The 8,625-nt window shown below is 41.2% G+C and overlaps 1 pseudogene; it reads right to left on the bottom strand.

The window, feature by feature from the left end:
- LOC107613882 overlaps positions 603 to 8,625 on the bottom strand; it is a 14,628-nt pseudogene continuing 6,605 nt past the window's right edge.

Here is an 8,625-nt window from a genome sequence, read left to right as displayed (position 1 = left end):
GAGTAGAGATAACACACTTTTTTATAACATCAGTATATTTCTGCATAAGCTTATTCAGCTTTTGTCGTCCCTTCTTCAACTTTCTAATTGATGAATAACTCATACTGTCATCCTTTCTTTCCCAAAATAAGGCTTGTATGTATTATGTAATGTGAGCTTTCATTTTCATCCTTTGTAATGTGTCCAACCATTTGGATTAAGACAATCACATTGGAAAAGAAGACGAGGGCGGATTGAGTTGTCTTCACGTCCTAAAGTACTTTGTCTGCTCCACCGCCTCTCGATTCATCACCACTTCAATTATAGTTGAGTGCTCTATGATGATTTTATTACCTAATTTTGATAATCTTCAGATCAAAGATCAAATCAAATACTATTTAGGATTTGAGCTTAATATAATTAGTTGAGATTATAGGATTTATCGTTTTAACTACATACATAAATTATTTTACACATTAATTATTTTTAAATTACATATAAAAATGGATTAATATTTAATAAGCAAGATCATTCTTGGATTCCAAGTGCAAACCACATATTATACATTGAAGAACCCTATAGTCAAATATTTGGATATTCCAAACACACAAAGCAAAAATTAAGCATACTAAAAACTCTCACACATTTGCAATTACATTGTTTGCCATTAGTTTGGAAAATCATATTATCATATACCTCCCATTTTTTTATTTAAAATTTCTTGGATAAATACAGTCAAGTTACTATGAGAAGATCCACCTTCTTCTACAGATCTTTTAGCTATTTCCGCTAACTTTCTTATCATTTCTCTTTTTTCTTCACATTCACCATTATTCTCATCCATTAACTCCTCTATTACTATTTTAATATCCTCTTTCTTAGCCAGTTCACCAACCTCCTCTTCCTTCCCCCAAGTAGTAGGACTTTTCACACCAACCATCACTCCAACTTTTAGTACTTTGACAACTAGTTTTTCATTCAAAAACTGGTCTGCGAATAACGGCCACGTCAGCATCGGCATGCCGGTGCATATAGCTTTCAAAGTAGAGTTCCAGCCACAGTGTGTCAGGAACCCTCCACTTGAAGGATGTGACAGTATTAGTAGATGAGGAGCCCAACCTCGAATTATAAGACTCTTACCTTTGATTCTTTCTTCAAAACCATCTTCCTTAATCCACTTTTCTAGCGCCTCTAATTGATTCCCTTCTCTAATTACCCAAATGAAGGGTCTTATAGATTCTTCTAAGGCTAAACAAATCTTAATCAATTGAATTGTAGTTACATTACTTAAGCTTCCAAGGCATGCATAAATCACACTCTTTGGCTTTTGAGAATCAAGCCAATTTTGATGCTTCCACTCTTCAACTGAAACATTATTTCCTCTTTGAACCTTCTTCAACTGATCCTTGTTGATCAGTGACACCGGACCAACACACCACACTTTATCTTTTTTAACCGTCTTGTACATTCTTTCATACTCAAGCTCCAATTCTTGAAACGAATTCATGATTACTCCAAAAGAACCACTTTCAGCTGCATAAATCTCTTCACTAAACCTGCTCCAATTCTCGTCCACCTGTGTCGGTACCTGCGATTTAGTGACTTCAATTTCATCCGGTAAATCCGGTATAACGAAGTACTCTATTTCATCCTCAACACTATTCCTCACATTACTTGTATGCAAAGTGTTTCGTCCAGAGTATGCTTCCGAAGTATGGTCGGCGTCACGACAGTGAGAGGATTCGGAAGCGTTCTCCTGCGAACCTTTGACCTCGGCGTAGACCCTGCAAAAAGGACTCCGACGCTCAAGTCAATTACGAGAATAACAAACTTAAAAGCAATAACGTTAAGAAAATGAAACTGGGAAGTGATGAGTAGGTGGTGATTGCCCTGTATATCCTTTTTGGCGAGCACCAACCTCCTCTTCCTTCCCCCAAGTAGTAGGACTTTTCACACCAACCATCACTCCAACTTTTAGTACTTTGACAACTAGTTTTTCATTCAGAAACTGGTCTGCGAATAACGATCATGTCAGCATCGGCATGCCGGCGCATATAGCTTCCAAAGTAGAGTTCCAGCCACAGTGTGTCAAGAACCCTCCAATTGAAAGATGTGACAGTATTAGTAGCTGAGGAGCCCAACCTCGAATTATAAGACTCTTACCTTTGATTCTTTCTTCAAAACCATCTTCCTTAATCCACTTTTCTAGCGCCTCTAATTGATTCCCTTCTCTAATTACCCAAATGAAGGGTCTTATAGATTCTTCTAAGGCTAAACAAATCTTAATCAATTGAATTGTAGTTACATTACTTAAGCTTCCAAGGCATGCATAAATCACACTCTTTGGCTTTTGAGAATCAAGCCAATTTTGATGCTTCCACTCTTCAACTGAAACATTATTTCCTCTTTGAACCTTCTTCAACTGATCCTTGTTGATCAGTGACACCGGACCAACACACCACACTTTATCTTTTTTAACCGTCTTGTACATTCTTTCATACTCAAGCTCCAATTCTTGAAACGAATTCATGATTACTCCAAAAGAACCACTTTCAGCTGCATAAATCTCTTCACTAAACCTGCTCCAATTCTCGTCCACCTGTGTCGGTACCTGCGATTTAGTGACTTCAATTTCATCCGGTAAATCCGGTATAACGAAGTACTCTATTTCATCCTCAACACTATTCCTCACATTACTTGTATGCAAAGTGTTTCGTCCAGAGTATGCTTCCGAAGTATGGTCGGCGTCACGACAGTGAGAGGATTCGGAAGCGTTCTCCTGCGAACCTTTGACCTCGGCGTAGACCCTGCAAAAAGGACTCCGACGCTCAAGTCAATTACGAGAATAACAAACTTAAAAGCAATAACGTTAAGAAAATGAAACTGGGAAGTGATGAGTAGGTGGTGATTGCCCTGTATATCCTGTTTTGGCGAGTTAAGCTCGTCTGGTTAAATAGGTTGGACCTCGAGTAATGCTCGGTGCTGTTGTTAGTAGGATTTGATTTCGAAATTCTGTTACACAAGGATCTCGGTATGATTTGAATTAATGGGTTTATTCTCGGTTGTATGGTTTGTTTGTCGAAGATATTGGAAGATTTGGCCGAGGATATCGGTGAGGTACACAGCCCCCAAGCTCGGCATGAGGAACATGTTGAGCTTTTCTATATCTTCGGCCTGTTTGTTTTTGGAGTTTTAATGTGGATGTATTGCCTGGGTAGCCCCAAGCTTAACGTGTTTCTCTTGCTAAGCTGCTTTGGGCCTAGATAATTGGGCTTTGCGCAAACTATGTTTTGTTTTTGTGTGTTGTTGGTGTTTGTGTTTTTTTTTTTCGTAGGCGGGAAGTGGGGAGACGCCAGTTGTGATTAATGGGGAAGTGGGAGGGTTACGTGGAGTAATGTGTCGAAGTAACTCCTTGTCCCCTTATCCGTTAGGCTTCTGCGAGTTTGGTTTTTGTTTTTGAGTAGCAAGATGAGTAAGAAAGGTAACTTTCTTTCATTTTTCATTTGTCTTTTTCGTTACTGTTTGTAGTTAGTTTGCATGGGTAAGAAGGGAGTTGATGTGGATGAAAATGACCCTTATGGCTGGGTTGATAGCGACGTTAAGTCACGGGCTTCAGTGTTTAGTAGTTTTGATATGCTGTCGCAATTGAACAATGCGAGGTAGGTCACGGGTGGAGACAGTTTGAGGGTTAGGTTCTTGCCTTGCGAGAAAAGTGATAGGGTGTGTGAGAAAAGGGGTGACTGGGCGTACTTTTACATGTATACTTGCTTGTTGACGGAATTGGGTGTTCGCTTTCCCTTTACTGATTTTGAATGTGGTGTGTTATCTCTGTTAAATTATGCTCCCACGCAGCTTCACCTTAATTCGTGGGCTTTTGTTCGTGCCTTTGAGTGTCTTGTGGAGTATCTGGATTGTTATCCTTCCCTTGGGGTGTTCTTTTCGCTATTTCAAGCGAAGGGTGTTTGGAAGGGTGGCTGGGTGAACTTAAGTAGTCACCCTGGACGAGCTATCTTCAGCCTGTACAAGTCCTCTTTTAAGGATTTCAAAGAGTTTTTTGTGAAGGTTCAGATTTGTGAGGAGTGTTATCCTTTTTATCTTGATGCTATGATGGAAGAGAGGTTTCCGATTTTCTGGTCTCCTGATCCTCGACAGGTTTTAGAGTGCGAGGATAGGGTGAAGAGTGAGGATTATCTTATCGGTTTTCTTATGTCTACTATGTCGTCCTCCGAGCTTTTGTCTATTCAGGCCTTGCTGAGGCTCGAGGGGAATAGGGAGGCTTTAGATGAATATCTAGGTATGCCTTTTGTTGGTTTTCTCGTGTTAATATTTTCAGGAGTTATCTGATTTTGTTGGTTGTTTTTGCTAGGTGAAAAGGCTTCAACTTTAACTACTGCTAATTTGAAGGCTTTCGTTTCTAAGGCTAAGAAGAAGGAAAAAGAAGAATCTTCAACAAATGTGGGAAAAGAGGGTGGGGGTTCTGTTGGTCAGGAGATTCCTCTTAAGAGGAAAAGAGGTGGGGGACCTTCAAAGGTGGTGGATCTGACTGGGGTGAAGGAGGATAATGTTGTCTTTACGGCATAGGAGATTGAGTCTGCCTACTAGAGTCAACTTGTCCTTCATGGTTATAGGGATGGGCCGAGTAACTCTATATGGTCGGCTTCGTTTTCGTTCATGGCAGTAGCTGATGAGTTTGCCCAGGTTGATGCTGATGTGAAGACGATTCATGATGCTGGGAAGATAGGAGTCGCACGTTATCTGCAGGTTTGCTTTACTTGTGGTGTTAGTTCTTTTGTTTTACTTGATTTGAGTATTGATTGACGACCTTTGTTATTTTAGGTCATGGGTGCTCGTTTGCTATCGATTGGGCGCACCTCTGAATTGGACGCTATCTTAGATGCAGATAATGTGGCTGCTGTGAAGAAGCTTAAGGAATCATTGCAGGAGAGGGATTCAAAGATTGAGAAATTAAGGGCTGAGGTAAAGAATGTGAAGAAGGCTTCTGAAACTGAAGTTGTTAAGTTGAAGGGTGACTTGGAGGCAAATGTTGCCGAGCTGGTGGGATTGAAGGCAAGAGTTGCCGAGCTTGAAGAGGAAGTTTTGACTGCCTTTACTCTTGGCTTTGATCGGGCTGTAGCTCAGATTGGTGTTGTCGCTCTGGATGCTGATGTGAGTTTGCTTGATGTAACAAAAATTGTAAGCAATGGTCGCCTCATGGATGATGGTACCCTGCCTGAGAATCAGGGTGAAAGTGAATCAGTGGAGAAGGGAGCAGATTAGAGGACTGCTTTGGTAATTTATTTTGTTTAATTGGACTTAGATATTTTGTACCCATATAGGGAGTTTGATGTTTTGATTGTAGATGTGCGCACATTATCTCAGTATTTGACACTATTGGTGTAGTGGTTATGATAATTAGATATTCTGGCTAGAAGTGTATATTTGATTATTTCTGTTGAGTACATGACTGATATGGGGTGGGGGACCTCATTAAAACCTCTCCAAGAAAAACCCTTGTTTTTTGGAAAAACCTTGTGCGTAGGAAAAAGAGTGTCTCCCCATGTCCATATCTTCTTATGATAAGTAGGATCTAAGAGATGATACATTCCATATTCCAGGGATGTCATTTCCTTGTAATGTTTAAAGTTTGTATGCTCCGTTGCCGAGGACTTTTGTTATTCTGTAAGGACCTTCCCATGTTGCGGCGAGCTTTTCGTGTGCTTGTGGTTTCCTTGCCTCCTCTGTTCGTCTTAAGACGAGGTCCTCCTCTGCGAAAGACCTGGATTTGACCATTTTGTTGTATTTCCTTCTTATTATGTTTTGCATTGCCTTGTGTCTTATCTCGGCCTTGTATCTGTCTTCCTCTATTGTATCCAGTTCTATTTGTCTGACGTCATCATTGTTTGGTGCCGAGGTTTCTTTTGCTCTTGCTGATGTTAGGGCGATTTCGACTGGGATCATTGCGTCGGCGCCGTAAACGAGTCGGTAGGGGGTCTCCTTGGTGGTTGTTTGTTTCGTTGTGTTGTAACTCCACAGTATTTCTGGGATCAACTCTGCCCACTCTCCTTTAGCTTCGCCGAGTTTTTTCTTGAGTGCCATAAGAATTACCTTGTTAGCTGCCTCGGCGAGTCCGTTTGTTTGCGGGTGTTCCACTGATGAAAAATGATGCTTAATTTTGAAACCCTGCAAAAATTCTACCAGGCTTTGATCGGTAAACTGCTGACCATTGTCAGTTATAATGGCATGTGGTATGCCGAAACGACAAATGATGTTTTTCCAAAGAAAAGCTCGGACTTTTTCAGCCCCTATTTTTGCTAGAGGTGTGGCTTCTATCCATTTCGAAAAATAATCAATTGCTACAAGTAAATATTTTACCTATCCGGGAGCTTTGGGGAATGGGCCGAGAATATCAAGCCCCCATTTATAAAACGGCCAGCTTACCTCCGAGGTATGTAGGTTCTCGGCTAGGTTGTGTATTGATGGTGCGTGCTTTTGGCAGCTGTCGCATCTTCTTACCTTTTCAATGCAATCACTCTTCATTGTTGGCCAATAGTAGCCCGCTCTGGCGACCTTAGATGCCAGGCTTATTCCTCCAATGTGGTTACCGCATACTCCTTCGTGGGTTTCATCCATGGCAATCTTAGCTTCATCTGTGCTTAGACATCTTAGTAGTGGTTGGGAGAAGCCTCTCTTGTATAAATCGGTTCCTATCAATGTGAAAGATGTTGCTCGCCTTTTAAATGCTCGTTCATCCTTGATGGTTGTTGGTATGGTTCCAGTTTGTAGGTATTGCTTGTATGGTGTTCGCCAGTCTTGTTCCTGTGAGATAGAAAATATTCTTTTGCCAAAGCTCGGTTCAGCGAGGGTTAGCTGAGATATAACAGAATCATGCATACTCTTCCTAGTTGTTGCTAGTTTTGATAAAGCATCTGCTCGGGTGTTTTGTTCTCGAGCTATATGTGTGATTTGTATGGAAGTGAAGTGAGGTATGAGTTCTCTTACCAGTGTGTGATATTTTTCTAACAATTGGTCCTTTACCTGAAAATTCCCGGTCACCTGCTGTACCACCAGCTATGAGTCGCAATATACCTGTAGGTGTGTTATGTTTAGGGATTGTGCAAGTCGAAGGCTGGCGAGTAGGGCTTCGTACCCGGCTTGGTTGTTACTTGTTTGAAATGAGAATTTGATTGACTGTTTTTCTTGGAGGTCGGATTTGTCTGTTAAGTATACTCCTGCCCCCGATCCTTCTGAGTTTGAAGCCCCATCTACGTAGAGCTCCCATGTGTGTTCATGATCTGCTTGGTCTGTTAACTCGGCTACAAAATCTGCCAAGAATTGTGCCCTTACTGTCGTCCTCGGCTCGTATGTTATGTCAAATTCAGATAATTCTATCGACCATTTGGTGAGTCTTCCTGAGACCTCGGGTCGGGTAAGAATCTGTCGCAAGGGCTGATTTGTTCTAACGATGACTTTATTGCTTTGGAAGTAATGCCTTAATCTTCTTGCTGTAAGTATCAGTGCATACGCTAGTTTCTCCATCGGTGGATATCTGAGTTCGGCATTTTGCAATGTTTTACTAACGAAGTAGACTGGTTCCTGCTTATCCTTTATCTCCATGGCGAGTACTGAACTGATAGCCTTTGGAGATACTGACAAGTATAACAGTAGTGGCTTTTCGGGGTTCAGCTTCTGTAAGATCGGCGGGGACGAGATTATGGCCTTCAATTTCTGAAAAGCTGTTTCACACTCCGTATTCCAGTTAAACTTTGTTTGCCTTTTTAGTATGTTGAAAAAATGCTGAGAATGTGTTGATACACTTGGTAGGAATCGAGAAAATGCGGCCAGCCTTCCATTTAGTCTCTGGACCTCCTTTACTGTTTGGGGATGTCTCATGTTAATGATCGCTTCACATTTTTCGGGATTTGCCTCGATGCCTCTTGATGTCAGCATGAAGCCTAAGAACTTTCCCCCCTTAACTCCAAAGGCGCACTTCTCCGGGTTGAGTCGCATGTTGTGTTTCCTTAACTGACCGAACACTTTTTCTAGGTCGGCATCATGGGTGTGCTCTTGTTGACTTTACGACCATGTCGTCAACATATACCTCCAGATTTTTCCCTATTTGTTTGTTGAAGACTTTGTCCATGAAGCGTTGGTAGGTAGCCCCTGCATTCTTAAGGCCAAAAGGCATAACAGTATAACAGTAATTTTCCAGTTCAGTTATGAAAGCTGTCTTATCCTTATCTTTTGGATGCATTAATATCTGATTGTAGCCAAAATATGCGTCTAAAAAACTTAAAACATTATATCCTGATGCATTATCTACCAATTTATCTATGCATGGGAGTGGATAGGCATTCTTGGGGTATGCTTTGTTCAAGTTAGTGAAATCTACGCACATTCGCCACTTACCTGAGGCCTTTCTTACCATAACCACGTTTGATAGCCACTAGGGGTGTTCAAAACCGATCCGGACCGAACTAAATTGACGGACCGAACCGAAAAAACCGAAAACCGAAATAATAAAAAATCGAAAACACCGAAAAAAATTTGTTTTGCTGTTTTTTGTGCGGTTCGGTTCGGTTTTCGGTTTTGACTTTGAAAACCCTAACCGAACCGAACCGAACCGGTTAGGAAAAAACCCTAAACATT

Source organism: Arachis ipaensis, chromosome B08 (genome assembly GCF_000816755.2).
Source record: "Arachis ipaensis cultivar K30076 chromosome B08, Araip1.1, whole genome shotgun sequence".
Taxonomy (NCBI): domain Eukaryota; kingdom Viridiplantae; phylum Streptophyta; class Magnoliopsida; order Fabales; family Fabaceae; genus Arachis; species Arachis ipaensis.
This window is presented reverse-complemented; position numbering and strand designations above follow the sequence as displayed.